Source organism: Dermacentor andersoni, chromosome 2 (genome assembly GCF_023375885.2).
Source record: "Dermacentor andersoni chromosome 2, qqDerAnde1_hic_scaffold, whole genome shotgun sequence".
Classification (NCBI taxonomy): domain Eukaryota; kingdom Metazoa; phylum Arthropoda; class Arachnida; order Ixodida; family Ixodidae; genus Dermacentor; species Dermacentor andersoni.
In genome coordinates, this window is record NC_092815.1 from 247638185 (window position 1) to 247644004 (window position 5820).

At 46.6% G+C, this 5820-nt stretch overlaps 1 long non-coding RNA gene across 1 annotated transcript; it reads right to left on the reverse strand.

The window, feature by feature from the left end:
* Positions 1-1170: 1170 nt before the first annotated feature.
* Positions 1171-4600, reverse strand: LOC140216029 (uncharacterized). The gene is made up of 2 exons (XR_011892677.1): positions 4424-4600; positions 1171-4216 (listed from the first exon to the last, which is right to left on the reverse strand). It is a non-coding gene; the product is annotated as an uncharacterized lncRNA (long non-coding RNA).
* Between the last annotated feature and the right edge of the window lie 1220 nt (positions 4601-5820).

Consider the following 5820-nt stretch of genomic DNA (forward strand, 5'->3'; position numbering starts at 1 on the left):
CCGCCGGGCCGCATACCTTAGGCAGCCATGTACCGGCTGCATTTCCTTTTGGACGTGAATGCTGCTCTATGTCATTACACAGTAGGATTCATGGCGGTTCGAGGCCACGCGACAATAAAAAAAACACATACAGCCATCAGCAAGTCTTAGCTTGAGCACATCTTTGGGACCTGGGCAAGACTCTCATCAAAAGAAAAGCTTGGCACCCGTCTTACATGCATTGTCAACTCTGGATCACCGCTGACTGCACATTTCCAATAAAAAAAAATCACACAGGAACTCCGCTGGGATTTGTCTGAGTATGCGTAAGCATTGTGACTCTTCCTCATCTACACGCAGTCCATGTCGTTATCAATGTTATGAGACTTGATCCGACGAGTATAAGCGACAGCGCTGCGGCGACACGAACTGCTGTGGTCGGCGTCGCCAAGTGAATGGCGCAAGCAAAGTACTGCAGGTGGCGAGGCAAGGTGCGCTGGTGACGTTCCGTTCGTTTTGAGCCGTTATCGCTCTTTAGCACTTCTCATCCGCGTCGAACCATTATCAACCGTTCTCCGGCGGCGGCGGCGGCTGCTTGTAGCACGGCCGCGCGAACCGTATCTCGAAAGCGAACTGCAATGTGGACAGAGTGTGCCCACTGCTGAAAACTTCACGCGCTGTGTTCTCACCGTTTACTTCGCTTTGAAAACAGACGCGCGTACACCTATCTTGAAAGTGATCTGCGAAAAGAGCATAGTGCGGCATGAGCTGAAAGCTTCGTGAGCGCTGTGTTCTCGCCGCTTCGGTCGCGTTGAAGCGATAGCTAGCACGAAGGTGAATTCACTCGCTGCTGCGGGTTCTATTTTGAAAGGTATCGAGCGGTACGGACATAGAATAAAGAACAACTTTAGAGAAGGGAAACTGTACCTTCCGCAGTGGTTCGAAAATAAGCAGCGGCAGCGCATGGAACTTACCTAGGTGGACGCCAGATGACGTCGCTAAAACAGGAAGCGGAAATGCGCATTTTTTTTTTAGAGCATTATTCAATATGGCCGCTTGTATCCGCTCGTGTACGCTTGTATCCGCTCGTACGCGCCGTACTCGCCTCGGCTGCCGCGTAGCCGGTGCGTTCTAATTGCCAGGAGACCAAAGAGCCTCTACTGACGCCCATACAAACAAGCCACAAGTGAGTGAACAGAACGTGCGACTTTATTGGCAGAAGACAAGCAGTGTATGTACATTCTCGTGCAATAGCAGAAATAAAATTTGTATGTCGAGATACACTGGAATCTTTGACGCGAGCTCGTAAACGGCTCACCGTCGTCGTCACACATGGCGGTCTAGTAACGAGCGACAACCAGCGGCTTATGCAGATTGGTCAGTGTCCCGCCTGTTAGCAGCGGCAGTCGCCGTTAAAGATGAGCAACTTGCACTGCGAAACAATCGGGTGAACCAGGCATCTGCTGCCGCAGCCAACACAGCGACTACCCGCCATTTTAGCCTTAACTCCTTTCCAACCTGCACGTTACTTTTCTTTCGGAGGCCGCTAATGTGTGGCTCGCACTTGGTGTCCCACATTGTCTCAATATGGACAAGTCGCTTTCGTGGGCATCACCTTCATCAGCCACTTTTGCGGGCCTTTGCACCCAACTTCACACACGTCGGACCATGTAAGCACGTATGCCGGTCTCCGTTCGTGCTTAATCGCGGCCGAGAAAGGCAACAGGCACAATTTGCCCATGGCTGCAGCAGGAAAGGCTGAACGTGAACGGGGAGCACGAATCGCGGTGTGTAAATTGGGAGTCTATGTCGCTGTGCAGATTGCAGGAGCAAATGCTTGCTTCGAGAAACTGCTTTCCAGTGCAACTGACCAGGCCGCCACATCCGATAAGCATAACACGGCGACCGTAACCAAGTGAGATAACAGCAAAAATAAACGGCAATCATTCACCACATAGTGTTCAGAGAATACGTTATACATTGGCTACAAACCATATGGCAACAGTGAGCATTCACATACACGGGTCTCTTAGGATACATTCAGCCGCCTACTTACAGGCATAATGCTTGCCTTCGTCGCATGTGGTGGTCTGGTAACGAGCGACAAACAGCAGTACAAACAGATTGGACAGAGCGTCGCACCTGTTTGAACCGACAGTTGCCGTTGAAGATGAGCAACTTCTATTGCGAAGAAATCAGGTGATGCAGGCATCTGCTGCCACAACCAACACAGCGAAATGGACTATCCGGCATTTTAGAGTTAACTCCTTTCCAACCTGCATGTTTCTTTTCTGTCGAGGGCCACTAATGTGTGGCTCACATTTGGCGTCCCACTTTGTCTCAATATGGACAAGTCGCTTTCGTGGGCATCACCTTCGGCAGCCATTTATGCGGGCCTTTCCACCCATGTGGCTATGAACTTCAAACACGTTGGACCATGTAAGCACGTATGCTTGTCTCCGTTCGTGCTTAATTGCGACTGAGAAAGGCCGCAGGCACAATTTGCCCATGGCTGCAGCAGGAAAGGCTGAACGGGGAGCACGAATCATGGTGTGTAAATTGGGAGTCTATGCCGCTGTGCGGACTGCAGGAGCAAATGCTTACCTCGAGAGACTGTTTTCCAATGCAACTGACCAGGCCCCCACATCCGATAAGCATAATACGGCGACCGTAACCAAGTGAGATAACAGCAAAAATAAACGGCAATCATTCACAACATAGTGTTCAGAGAATACATTATACATTGGCTACGAACCATATGGCAACAGTGAGCATTCACATACACGGGTCTCTTAGGATACATTCAGCCGCCTACTTACAGGCATAATGCTTGCCTTCGTCACATGTGGTGGTCTGGTAACGAGTGACAAACAGCAGTACAAACAGATTGGACAGAGCGTCGCACCTGTTTGAAACGACAGTAGCCGTTGAAGATGAGCAACTTCCATTGCGAAGCAATCGGGTGACGCAGGCATCTGCTGTCGCAACCAACACAGCGAAATGGACTATCCGACATTTTAGCATTAACTCCTTTCCAACCTGCATGTTTCTTTTCTGTCGAGGGCCACTAATGTGTGGCTCACATTTGGTGTCCCACTTTGTCTCAATATGGACAAGTCGCTTTCGTGGGCATCACCTTTGGCAGCCATTTTTGCAGGCATTTCCCCCCGTACGGCTATCAACTTCATACACTTCGAACCATGTAAGCACATATGCTGGTCTCAGTTTTGAGCAAATCATGGCCGAGGTAGGCCACAAGCACAATTTGCCCATGGCTGCAGCAGGAAAAAATGAACGGGGAGCACCAGTTATGGTGTGTGTACACTGGGAGTCTATGTCGCTGTGCGGACTGCAGGAGCAAATGCTTACCTCGAGCGACTGCTTACCAATGTAACTGAGCAGGCCCCCACATCCGAGAAATATGACACGGCGACCACAACCAAGTGGGGCAGCAAAACCAGATTCTGCAATCTATCATTCAGTGTAGCTTGCGCAAAGACCCAGGCTATCGAGGAAGAAGAGCAACCATCAACGAGACTAGGAATATGGAAAATGAGAAAGCTTGCATTCAAGAGAGGCCACCCTGCTCTGCAAGCATTGAAGGCCAAAAACATCAAGAAAAGTAAAATGGTGCATTGCAAACAGTGCGTAGGTTAATGCAAGAAACATGTCGATGTTGCATCAGCTATTTCAGGAGAGGAATTGTGCATGACAACATGCACTAAAAGGTACTGCTACAGATATGTTATGCTACTAGACAGTGACTGGTATTAAGTATCAGCAAAGAATCGGTTGACCTTTATGTTTGGATGAGGATGAATGATCTCTAACGAGAATGGAGAATGAGAAAGCTTGCATTTATAGAAGAAAAATTACACTTGGCACAAATGGAATTGACATGGCCAGGAAGCTGATTAAGGGCAAACTGATGGAACTCTTTTGGCCAGCGTCGTCCGTGCTTGATCAGAAGTTGCAGGCGCATCTGGAGACGAAGAATTTCCATAAAGTCCTTTTTGAGTTACCTGGATGACTCAGCCAATTTGTCCGCGCTGGTGGAATGGTGGCTGAAGCTCTTTTCAGTCTTGACACAGTGCTCTGCAGACTTGATATCTCATGTAAATTCTTCTGCATGCGCTTCTTTGTTCGTGGTGTAAAAGCCTTGCAAATTCAGCTCCAGCCCCTTTCTGTTGGTTGGATAGGAGCTCCTGTGATGACCAAGGTATGCTTGGCATGGACTCTGTTGGGGCAGAACGGTGACACATGAGATACAGCACAGATTAGCCAAACTCATGTGTGTTTTCTTTTATGTTCGAACCAATTATACTGAACCATAAACATGAGCAAACATTCATTTCTGCTGCAAACAAATGACATGTATCTCAAGACTAGCAAGACAATACAGCATATATCAGGCATACTTATTTCTGAACCACATGTTGTTTACCTTGTAGTAGCAGCCAATGTCCACACAATGGCCTTGTTGTAGCAGGCAGCAGCTTCTGTTTAGTGTGTGGAGTGTGTTGCTTTATACTGGTGCCATCCTCATTACTGCATGTCTGGAACAGAAATTTTGACTGAATCAGAAATTGAAAAAAGCACAATTTTGCAATATGAAATGCAAAAAGGTGTGACATACATATTGTAATGGTTTGCGACTACAGAACACATGCAAATATACCCTGTCCATTCTAGGGCACTTAAGCAGCACGTTAAATATTGCTATTGTCCATAAATTTATGCCTGCCTAACTATACAATGCATGTAAACAGTTTAAGTATTATTAAGATCACAAATGAGAACATTTGTGCGTTCATTTATACACTGGAAGAGATCACACTGCTGGTTCCACAAGCAAATACATGAAAGTCATGAAGCTATTAGAACTGATGCATTATTTTTCTGCACGAACGTGATGCACTGCTGCACTACTGCAAAAATAAATGCCCTACGGTAAACCAAACTGAACAGCAAGAACATTTGGAACCAACAAGTACGAAATATGAATGAATTATCACGCTTGCAACTGTTTAATACATTAAATTCTGTACTTTCACATCATTTTACCAAAGGATTATTCGATTTTGTGGACGAAAAAAGTTGCCGGCGGACTCGAAAATAAGTTTTATATGTATATTGTTAAGGCTACCCAGTCACCTATGGCCACGGCTACAATAAGATGAAAAATGAGGCGCGCGTTCCGATATCGCTCTTTCTTTCCCGATTTGTGTGTGTATAACGACAGCCTCGCAAGTAACGGTTTATTTAGGAAACAGCAACGGAGGATCCCGACTGCCATATGCTGTGCAGGATCTAGTTCGTTAACTTGTCTCCGCCTGTAAGTTAATGAGGCGAATATTATATAGCGATTCAAGCAGCGGTGTTAAACGACTCACCGTTATTGCCGTTGTCAGCCGCACCAGAATCCAGCTCCCGTTTAGATGCAGACGTGTTCCGAATGGCTCACGACCGATACCCAACTTTCGGGCTTACATGTCCACTTGCAAACACGTCACTTCACCCCAGGTTAAATAACGCGTGACATCGAAGCGCAATAAACTAGTTTTAGCGAAAAAGAAGCAACCAGTATGAGCGCACGAACGAATGAATCCGTGCCGCCATGCACTTGAAAATACCGGTAAAAATTTTATATCCAGGCCAGAGGTCACGTGAAAGATCGATGATGCTGAACGCTATTTGCATTTATAATGACAAAGAAACAATAAACTTACTTACAAAGAATACAATATCAAATTAGCAATGATAATTTCGCTCTCTTTTTCATGTAATAGACGTGCTTCGGTAATTGTAGGAGAAAGTTTGCAAAAAAATATTGCGCTTATT